Source organism: Bombina bombina, chromosome 7, assembly GCF_027579735.1.
Source record: "Bombina bombina isolate aBomBom1 chromosome 7, aBomBom1.pri, whole genome shotgun sequence".
Taxonomy (NCBI): Eukaryota; Metazoa; Chordata; class Amphibia; order Anura; family Bombinatoridae; genus Bombina; species Bombina bombina.
Genome location: NC_069505.1, coordinates 47,509,923 through 47,522,084, shown reverse-complemented (window position 1 = coordinate 47,522,084; position 12,162 = coordinate 47,509,923).

Below are 12,162 nucleotides of genomic sequence, written 5' to 3'. Positions count from 1 at the left end.
GCCTGATTGGTTTATTATTTTAAAGAATTTTTGCATAAGCGACTGTGGTATTAAAAATTCTTAAAGTGACAGTGTATTTAAAAAATTTCTACAATTTGGGGAATTTTTTATTTAGTATTATGGACATGGACCAAGACTCTGTGTCTTTTTGACAAATGCTTGTTATGCCTAGAGGCACACATTGTTTTGCCTATGCAGTTCTGTGCTGTATGCTTAGCTAGAACACTTAAATTCAAAGATAAATTGTTGCCCTCTGAGCCCAATGTCTCTCAGGATGATGCTGTTCAGGCAATGCCACAGCTTTCTCCTCAAACATCCCAAGCCTCTATGGCGTCCCATACAGTGCCCTGCAGTTCCTCTCAGCCTCCTGGAGGAGTTTATTTGCCTGCAAATTTTGCTGCACAGGTATCTTCTGCGGTATCTGCAGCGATATCTGTTCTTCCTATGCTGGGAAAACGCAAGAGGAAAATTAGACATTCAGATAGTAAGGTTTCTGTTCCACCTACTGCTACGCAGGTTGCCCTCCCTCATAAGTCTGATGAGGAGGATACGTTGGTAGCCTCTGAGGGTGAAATTTCAGATTCAGACAGTATTATTCCTTCAACTGAAACTGAAGAAATAAACTTCAGATTTAAGCTTAAACACCTTTGTGTACTGGTAAAGGAGGTATTGGCTACTTTAGACGACTCCGATACTTATGTCGTTGTCAACCCTAAGAAGTCTAGTAATACGATGATGTTCCTTCCTCTGTGGAAGTTTTTCCAGTCCCAGACTGTGTGACGGAGATTATTTCACAGGAATGGGAGAAGCCTGGGATTCCTTTCTCCCCGTCTCCAGTATTTAAAAAGATGTTTCCTGTTGCTCACTCCATTAAAGATTCTTGGCACTTGGTGCCTAAAATAAAAGGGACTATTTCTACTCTGGCTAAGAGAACTATGATCCCTATAGAGGATAGCTGCTCCTTTAAGGATCCTATGGACAAAAAGCTGGAAGCTTATTTGAAGAAGATGCATGTTCATCAAGGTCTTCAATGGCAACCTGCAGTTTGTATTGCCACAGTAGCAAGTGCGGCATCTTATTGGTGCGACGCCTTGTCTGAATCAATTTTAGTAGAGACTCCGTTGTAGGAGATACAAAATAGGATTAAGGCTCTCAAACTAGCCACCTTCTTTATTTCTGATGCTAACATGCAAGTTATTAGACTGGGAGCCAAAATGTCTGACTTCTCTGTTCTAGCCCGTAGGGCATTGTGGCTAAAATCTTGGTCAGCTGATGTTACCTCTAAGTCCAAGCTTTTGGCGCTTCCTTACAAGGGTAAGACCTTGTTCGGACCTGGTCTGGCTGAAAATTTTTGATATTACGGGTGGGAAACGGTATTTTCTACCGCAAGACAAAAAGAACAGACTCCAAGGACATCAAAGTAATTTCCGTTCCTTTCGTAACTTCAAAAGGTCAAAAGTCTTCCTCTCCCTCTTCCAAGCAGGAGCAGTCCAAGTCTTTATGGAAGGCTAATCAGTCTTGGAATAAGGGAATCAATCAAAGAAACCCTCAGCTTAGTCAAAGTCAGCATGGTCAGCCCCCGTGAGTATATCAGATGTACGGCTGCACTGGAAAAAGAGACGAACAGTTCTCCAACGATGATAAAACAGTGTTTAATGGGATTAAGCACTAAAAACAAAATCTTACTGACATAGTAAAATTACAAAATAGAATGCTGATCACTTCATGTCCGGAGTGGTCAGAAGGGCAGCAAGGAAAAACTGCATACGTGTTTCGTGCGGGGCTACTGCACTTGATCACTGCTTGGTTAACAAGTTAGATTGATGCCCTTTTAAAGCCACAGGGATAACCCATGTAGTGTACCTCCTCACCTGTAGGGGGTGCAAAAAAACAATATACTGGAAAAAACAAAAAGAGCTCTCAAAAATAGGGCTCTTGAACACATTAGGGACATTGATGACCCTAATGTGTTCACATCAGTAGCATCGGTGACTCCACACTAGCTACTTTTCAGGCTATTGATCATGTTCCCTTCTCCAAAAGAGGGGGAGATAGGGATTATGCCCCATGTAAAAAAAGAAGTAAAATCGATCTTCTTTCTACAGACCAGGTCCCCAGAGGGTTTAAATGTTGAGGCAGATGTTAATTTATTTGTTTAATTACGTGTAAATTTGATAGATTTCATGTGGTTGTATAAACATATTTTACATTTGCAGTGTTCACAGTCATTCTCTTATATAATGTCTAGTTAATGCTTTATTATTTCCTGGTTTAGTATTTTATGTAACTACTCTGTATATGATTAATTAATTGTGTGTGTCCACATATATTTTGCCAGCCGTTAAAGGGTTAACTAGATGATCTAATTTGATATCCCTGTGGCTTTAAAAGGGCATCAATCTAACTTGTTAACCAAGCAGTGATCAAGTGCGGTAGCCCCGCATGAAACGCGTATGCAGTTTTTCCTTGCTGCCCTTCTGACCACTCCGGACATGGAGTGATCAGCATTCTATTTTGTAATTTTACTATGTCAGTAAGATTTTGTTTTTAGTGCTTAATCCCATTAAACACAGTTTTATCATCGTTGGAGAACTGTCTCTTTTTCCAGTGCAGCCGTACATCTGGTATACTCACTTGGCTGTTTGCTTGTTCTGGTGTCTTGGGCGGAGACACCGTTTGTTTGGCTCCTGGTTTCTGACGTCATTGTAGGAGGTGGAGAGATTGTGTACTCGCTGAAGACATGCTGTTCACTTTTGCGGAAGACCGGTAAGCACTGCTCCATTACTCTGTTCTGAACGAAGGGTCGGCCCCCGGTCCGGGATCGGATCAAGCGGGGGGCAGACTTTCCCTGTTTGGTCAAGCATGGGGACGAGCTGTTCCAGATCCTTGGGCTGTGGACATAGTATCTCAGGGTTACAAAATAGAATTCAAAACTTTCCTTCCCAGGGGCAGATTCCACCTCTCAGACCAGGTAAAAAAAAAAAAAAAAGGCATTCTTGAACTGCGTTCAGGACCTTTCCTCCCTGGGAGTGATTGCTCCAGTTCCAGTAAGGGAACAGGCTCTAGGATTCTATTCTAATCTGTTTGTGGTTCCCAAAAAAGAGAGAAATTTTCGACCCATTTTAGACCTAAAGTTCCTCAACAAGTTTCTCAGGGTACCGTCCTTCAAAATGGAAGCCATTCGTTCCATTCTTCCTTTGGTCCAAGAGGGTCAGTTCATGATGACCATAGACCTGAAGGACGTGTATCTTCATCTTACCATTCACAGGGATCATCACAAATTCCTGAGATTCACCTTTCTAGACAAACACTTTAAGTTTGTGGCTCTTCCGTTTGGACTTGCCACAGCTCCCAGAATTTTCTCAAAGGTTCTGGGGGCTCTCTTGGCAGTGATCAGGTCTCGGGGAATTGCAGTGGCGCCATACCTAAAGGACATATTGGTTCAGGCGCCATCTTTTCAACAAGCAAACTCTCATACAGAGATCTTGTTGTCCTTTCTACGTTCCCATGGTTGGAAAGTGAATCTGGAAAAGAGTTTCCTTGTTCCAGCTACAAGGGTGGTTTTCTTAGGGACCATAATAGATTCCCTATCTATGAATTTTAATTCGAAATTCTCTCCTCTTGCCTCTCTTTTCAGTCTACTGTTCGGCCATCAGTGGCTCAATGTATGGAGGTAATTGATCTGATGGTCGCTTCCATGGACATCATTCTCTTTGCTCGATTCCATTTGAGAGCTCTGCAATTATGCATGCTCAGACAATGGAACGGAGACCATTTAGATCTGTCTCAGAGGATAGATCTAGACCAGTCGACAAGAGACTCTCTCCCGTGGTGGCTTTCTCAGGACCATCTGTCTCAGGGCACATGCTTCCAGAGACCTTCCTGGGTGGCTTTCAAGAATGAAGTTTCTGTGGAACAGATTTGCAAGGCTGCAACTTGGTCCTCTCTGCATACTTTCTCTAAATTTTCCAAAACTGATACTTTTGCCTCGGCTGAGGCCTCTTTTGGGAGAATGGTTCTTCAAGCGCTAGTGTCTTATGTTTAGGTCAGCCTGTCTTGTTCTCCCTCCCTGTTCATTCTGTGTCCTCTAGCTTGGGTATTGGTTCCCACTAGTAATTGAATGACATTGTGGACTCTCTATGTCTTAGGAAAAAAAACAAAATTAATGCTTACCTGATAAATTTCTTAAATTATTTTTGACTAAACCTCAAGCACAGCTACACCTTTGTGTTATTCCTTTTCCATTTCCCTTTGGTCGAATGACTGGTGATTATGGGTAGTGGAGTGACACTTAACAGCTTTGCTGTGGTGCTCTTTGCCTTCTCCTGCTGGCCAGGAGTAATATTCCCACTAGTAATTGAATGACGTCATGGACTCTCCATATCCGGAAAGAAAGAAATTTATCAGGTAAGCATACATTTTGTTTTCTACTGATTTGGGGGTTAATCCATCTATTCAGTCTGAGTGGGCTAGTTTGTCTCACACCTCTGAGGATGAACTGACTTCTGTATCTTCTGTGGTTGAGCTTTCAGAGTTAGAGGTTTCAGAGATTATATCCATTATCCCTGAGTAATCTAACTTCAGATTTAAATTAGAGCACCTCCGTTTTCAACTGAAAGAGGTTTTGTCTACCTTAGATATTCCTGACTCTAAGCTATCTGATGAACCTAAGATTCCTAAATTAGATAGGGTCTAAGACTTCAAGAAGACTCCTGAGACTTTTCCGGTTCCTGCCCAGATGGCGGAAATTATCATGAAGGAATGGGAAACAATTGAAACTCGCTTTTCTTCTGCAACTTTTAAAAAGATGTTTCCAGTGCCAGACTCAAATTTGGAACTTTGGAGTTCCATCCCCAAGGTGGATGGAGCCATTTCCACTCTTGCTAAAAGGACTACTATTCCCCTAGAGGATAGTACCTCCTTTAAAGACCCAATGAATAGGACATTGGAGGGTTACTTAAGGAAAATGTTCCAGCACGTCTTCTCTTTAAACCTGCTGCAGCGGTGGATGCAGTCGTAGCTGCTGCCACGTACTGGTGTGAGTTCTTATCAGAGTTAATTGACGTTGAATCTCCTCTAGATCTGTGATGCTAGCATGCAGATTATCCACCTGAATGCTAAGTCCTTAGGATTCGCAGTCCTGTCTCGCCGGGCCCTTTGGTTAAAGTCTTGGTCCGCAGATATGGTTTCCAAGACTAGACTACTTTCCTTGACTTTCAAGGGGAAAATTTTGTTTGGTCCAGGCCTGGACTCCATCATTTCCACTGTTACAGGAGGGAAGGGAGCCTTCCTTCCCCAGGATAAAAAGGCTAGAGCAAAGGGTCAAAAGTCCTCAAATTTTCATTCCTGTCATTCAGACAAGGCTCAGCAGACACAGTCCTCCTCCAAGCCTTAACAGTCTAAGGGTACTTAGAAGCCCGGTCAGTCCTGGAACAAATCAACAGACCAAGAATCCCACATTGAACATGTCTACATGAAGGGGCGGCCCCCAATCCATGAATGGATCGAGTAGTCAAGTAGGGGGCAGACTGTCTTTTTTCTCAGAAGCTTGGGTTCAGGACGTTCAGGATCCCTGGGTTTTAGCCGTAGTCTCTCAGAGATACAAGATAGGTTTCAAATCTCGCCCCCAAGAGGCAGATTTCTACTTTCAAGACTGTTCACAAGGCCAGTAAAGAGGGCAGTCTTCTTAGATTGCGTATGGGAGCTTTCCTCTTTGGAAGTGATTGTCCTGGTGCCCCCTTCAGAAAGGGGTCTAGGTTTCTACTCAAACCTGTTTGTGCTTCCCAAAAAGGAAGAAACTTTTCGACCAATCCTGGACTTAAAATGCTTCAACAAGTTCCTCAGAGTCCCATCGTTCAAAATTGAGACTATCAGGTCCATTCTTCCCTTGATCATGGCATGTTCATGACAACAATCAATCTAAAGGATGCATACCTGCATGTTCCGATCCACAAGGATCATGTTCAGTTCCTTCGGTTTGCATTCCTGTACCAACATTTTCAATTCATAATTCTGCCATTCGGCTTAGCTATTGCTCCCAGAATTTTTATGAAGGTATTAGGAGCTCTCCTTGTGGTAGCCAGATCTCAGGGTATTGATGTAGCCCCCCTTACCTGGATGCTATCTTGGTTCAAGCTCCATCTTTTCCTTTGGCAAGATATCACTCAGAGTCTCTTCGGTGTCTCCTTCAGACTCACGGATGGAAAATCAATTTAGAGAAGAGCTCCCTGGTCCTCAGTACCATGGTAGTCTTTCTGGGAACAATTATCGACTCAGTCTCCATGAAACTTTTTGACGGATCAGAGACGGTCAAAGCTGATTTCGGCCTGTCTTTCTCTTCAGACAACCTTAAATCTTCCAGTGGCTCTGTGCATGGAGGCAATTGGTCTCATGGTGTCTTCCATGGACATTATTCCTTTTGCCCACTTCCATCTGTAACCTCTACAATTATGCATGCTGAAGCAATAGAATCGTGATCACTCCAACCTGTCTCTACAGTCCTGGACAGGAGGACAAGAGATTCTCTCTCCTGGTGGCTCTGTCAAGATCACCTGTCCCAAGACACGTGCTTCTTGAGACCATCTTGGGAGTTTGTCACATCCCGGGGGTGGACAATTGGGAAGCGGACTTCCTCAGCAGACAGTTATTTCACCCGGGGGAGTGGGCTCTCCATCCCGAGGTGTTTTCCGAAAAAAACTCTCAGGTGGAGGGTTCCAGAGATCGACCTCATGGCTTCTCCTCTCAATGCCAAGCTACCCAGCTATGGGTCGAGATCGAGGGATCCTCAGGCGGAACTGGTTGGATACGTTTGTGGTTCCATGGAGGTTCAGACTCATATCTTTTTCCTCCATTGGCTCTTTTGCCTCGAGTCATCGCCCGCATGAAACAGGAGAAAGCACCTGAAATCCTAAAAGCTCCTTATTGGCCTCGCAGGACCTGGTTCGCAGAGGAACGTCATTTTCCTTGGCACAAAGTAAGGGTTGCTAGGATCTTGTCTTTTCTCCAGGATTGACCAGCTCTCTCAAGGGTCAGATGACCTGTCTGTTTTACTGCACAAAGAGCTTGGCAGACCTTTCCGGATGTGCAGTCCTTTGTTCAGGCCTTGGTGAGAATCAGGCCTGAGTTTAAACCTGTTGCTCCACCTTGGAGCCTTAAACTTGTTCCTGTTTTGCAGCAGGTCCCATTTGAGCCTATGCATTCTGTTGATCTTAAGCTTTTATCGTGTAAAGTTTTGGTTTTGTTTGCTATCACCTCTGCTCGTAGAGTTTTTGAGATCTCTGCCTTACAGTGCGACCCCCCTTACCTTGTGTTCCATGCCGATAAGGCGGTGTTACGTACCAAGTTAGATTTCCTATCTAAGGTGGTCTCAGATCGCAACATCAATTAGGAGATTGTTGTTCCTTCCTTTTGCCCAAATCTTTCTTTTTCAAAAGAACGTTTGCTCCACAATCTGGATGTGGTTCGTTCCTTAAAATTCTACCTTCAGGCAACTAAGGATTTCAGACAATCCTCTTCCTTGTTTGTGTTATTTGCTGGTAAACGCAAGGGCTATAAAGACCTCTGCGACTTCCCTATCTTTCTGGTTCAGAAGTATCATCCGTTTGGCCTATGAGAAAGACGGTCATCAGCCTCCAAATAGGGTTACGGCTCATTCCACTAGGGCAGTATCTTCATCATGGGCTTTTAAGAACGAAGCTTCTGTGGATCAGATTTGTAAGGCAGTTACCTTGTCTTCCTTACATACTTTTTCAAAATTCTATAAGTTTGATGTTTTTGCTTCAGCTGCTTTTGGGAGAAAGGTATTGCAAGCGGTGGTGCCTTCAGATTCAGGTCCACTTATTCATTTTGACCCTCCCGTTTTTCATTCTGTGTCCTCTATAGCTTGGGTACTGGTTCCCAACAGTAATGAATGAAGTCGTAGACTCACCCTGCCTTTGGAAAGAAAACAAAATTTATGCTTACCAGATAAAATCCTCTCTTTCCTGGCAGGGAGAGTTGACGACCCCACCCAAAGTATTTAGCCTGTTCCTTGTCTTATCTTCTGGCACCTCTATCCCTTAATGTTTCTCCTGCTTTTCCTCATTCCCTCGGCCGAATGACTGGGGGTATGGGGGAAGTGGGAGGAATATTTATAGCCTTTGGCTGGAGTGTCTTTGCCTCCTCCTGGTGGCCAGGTGTTGATATTCACAACAGTAATTAATGAAGTTGTGGACTCTCCCTGCCATGAAAGATTTTTTTTTTTTCTGAGGTGAAACACTGAACTTTTAAAAACAACTTTAAAATAACTAGACACACATGGACTGTTGTTTAATGTCAAGATTCAGGGTGTCCATACTTTGTTTTTAACTCACATGGTGCATAGCCAGCCTAGCTTCAGTTCCTCCCACACCATCCTTTCCCCCCTCTTCTTCCTTTCCAGGATGGGCTGAGACCTCTGTGTCTGACAGCAACTCCAGACTCCTCTTCTGTCACAGAGTCTCACTTAAGGAGCAATAGTCATATTTCTACTGAGGGGAGCTAAATAACCCCAGAGCAAGCCATACAGAAATGTAAACACCATGTGTTTCACACAGTGCAGGGTGACCACACAGCAGGAGGATTGACAGGCTTGCACTTAGTGTATTGTAGGAAGAGTTACTGCCCATTACTAGAGGATCTCACTATCCCTCTAACTAGACTGTGCTCCAGCTCCTCCCACCAGCAGCAGCAATGTTTACTAAAGAGTTTCTGTTCTCTGTCCAGGCGGAACTTAGTTACTCCTGCAACAATAGTGCAGGAACTCCGTTCCCATGCTTTCCCGCTCGACTTGACCCCTGACCAAAGTAAGTGCTCTGTGAACAGTTTGAGCTGCTGTAAAGCTGCAAGTTAAATAAAAAAAACCACAATAGCCAATAAGCATCAACAGTGCTGAGGTCTTACTTTGCTTTGCTGTGATCTCATGAGATTTCACAGTAAACTTCCTCAAACTGAATAGGAAAATAACATGACTGTGCCTGCACATGACAGATGCACACTTACTTGCAAGTCCTGGGACTTAAAGTGCCATAAAACATGTTGAGATATGTGCATATCCTAAAAGGGCTAATTATTTTAAAATAGTTTGCATAAAAAAAAATTGTTTAAAAATTGCTGGCAAGTATTTTAAAAATAATTTTCAAAAATAAGCAAAATTAATTGCATAGCTAAGCTGCCTGGAGCAGTCTGCTCCACCCCCTTATCAGTGTTTAGACACAGGCATTGTATTTCACAGCTCCTAGGCATGCTCCACCAGATAATCCCTATGCACTTTTGCATTCTACCAAAAATTCAATAAACATAGATACAGCCATAAAAGGAATTATGTGTAAGGGGGGGGGGGGGGAGTTAGAGCTTTACAATTCAGAAACTAAAAAGGGTTAATGGCGAGGCACTGCAGTATAAATTTGCAGGTAAAGTAATTAAAGTACATATTATATTTTGTCTTTATCCCAACTTGTTTTATGTCCCTTTAACGCACATCGCTAGAAGACAAATTATAGACATTTTATGTAAGGGGCATGAAACCCAAAATTTGTCTCGTGATTCAGATTTAGGATACAATTTTATACAAATTTCCAATTTACTTCTAAGATCAAATTTGTTTAGTTATTTTGGTATCCTTTTTGAAGGAATATTAATGCACTACTGGGAGCCAGCTGAACACAGATTAGAACTATGGCAAGAGACATATGTGCAGCCACCAATCAGAAGATAGCTCTCAGTACTGCATTGCTGCTTCTGAGCCTAACTAGGTATGCTTTTCGACAAAGGATCTCATGAGAATGAAGCAAATTATATAAAATTAAAAGTTGTTTCAAATTGAAAAATATAATAAAATAAGAGAAAGCAACAAAAACAACCTTATTGAACCAAATGTTTGGTTTTGCAGACAATATTGAATTAAGAGGGGTGATTATTATTATATTGTAAAGGTTTTTGACAAAAAATATATATATATATATACAATAAACAGAGGTTTGCGTTACATCTGTAGTGGGCCTACTCAACAGAGGGCCCATGTGCAATATTTTTGCCCCACACACACACACGGTAACTCAGTGGTAAGCAATTGTATTGATATACATGCCGCTCTGTATAATGATTTTGAGTATGAGTATATATATATATATATATATATATATATATATATATATATATATATATATATATATATATATATACACACACACATACACACACACACACACACATATATATACACTGTAGATGGACCTGTAACCTGCACTGATTACAGACTCCCCTGCATTAGGATTGTACACATATCTATAGTATAGACTGGCTGCTTTGGCTCCCCCAGAACTTGAACCCCGGGGTGCCACTGCACCAATGGTAGTTCCGCCCCTGAGTTATACTATGAATACACCAAATCCAGAAGATGTATTAGGTCTCACAGTCCTGTTCCTGAATGCAAATAGACTGCAGCCTCTAGGGCCCGATTATCTAAAGGTCTCTGAGGTCGCTAGATGTTTTAAGAAGCTCATGGTAGAATTCTCTAAAGGCAGCTTTTACCTTAAAAACAATGTGTCACACAAAAGGGTGTACAAAAAACAGATAAAAACCCTTCTAAAAAAGCTCATCTTCCCTGTGTAAAGAGGCAATTCTCTAAACCCACGATAATTACAAATTTAAAAACAATAATACAAGGAGCGCCTATAAAAGAGTCGGCTATTGCAGATATGTTGATAGTAGTAATAAAATGTTTACCTGGTATGATGTGTGTTTTACAGTTACATTTATTCCTAAAATTCAAAAGATAGATAGGTGCTTTCAGTAATCATATCTAAATTCACGGGAGGTGGGCGGAAGCTACGGAGAAAACTTGATTACAGGGTAGTGAGGGGGAAGGAGGGAGAGGGGGCTCCTTTAGTGGAAAGGGGATAAGAGGGTGGGCCCACTAATATAACAGAAAACAATGGTTTAAAAGAAAAGACAAAAAAAAAAAAGAAAAACTGGGAGGTTGGGGGGTAAGGGGAATCCTACAATGGAGAACATAAAAATATACATATATTTTATTAAAAAAAAGCCTAATATTTTCATACTGGCAGACTTTCTGCCAATACTTAAGATGAGGGTGACCATTGGGGGGTGGGGGAGGGAAGAGAGCTGTTTGAGAGGGGGCAGATAGGGATCAGGGGGTGGGAAGTTTGAGGTGGGAGGGTAATATCTACACTAAAGCTAAAATTAACCTTACAAGCTACCCGATTAACCCCTTCACTGCTGGGAATAAACGTGTGGTGCACAGCTACAATTAGCTGCTTTCTAATTACCAAAAAGCAATGTCAAAGCCATATATGTCTGCTATTTCTGAACAAAGGGGATCCCAGAAAAGCTTTTACAACCATTTGTGCCATGATTGCACAAGCTGTTTGTAAATAATTTCAGTGAGAAAAAAAGTTAGTGAAAAAGTGAACAATATTTTTTATTTGATCGCATTTGGCTGTGAAATGGAGACATGAAATATACCAAAATGGGCCTAGATCAATACTTTGGGTTGTCTATTTAAAAAAAAAAAAATAAAAAAAAAAAAATATATATATAGTTTTGATGATCGTTAAATTAAAAAAAAAAACAACAAAAAAAACAAGGCTCTATTTCTGTTTAAATGTAGTGCTGGGAATTTTTTTTTAAAATGCTTTGGTCTTTTGGGGAAATTTTTGTCTGAAATGCCCGGTGCTTAAGGGGTTAAGTCAATCTTCAAGCTTTAGGACTGGAATACGAATTCCAAAATTCACCGCTCTAAACTTAGCTGTTTATATAGCCTGCCTTTACAGCACTTGGCGTTCTCTTCGTCTGCTCCAGATGCCTCCTCCGTGAGCTTCGGTCACGTGGCTGACGGATATCCAATAGGCAGAGCGGTTTGCCGGTGATAATAAAACTTGATTTCCAGATTTCTTTAAATACACGATCTCAAGCTAGATAGTTCTTAGAAACGCTCTGAATTTCATATCATTCATCGTGTTAATACGTCCTCAGCTATATGCTTTGTATTGAAACTTGTGGGAAATCGGCTCCCCATTACAAATGTGCAACTTAAAGGGCATTAACTGTCGGGATCCGCATAAGGGTGGATATCCAACTTCATTAAAAGTATCCCCAATGGCATAGGGAGTGGATTTCCCACAA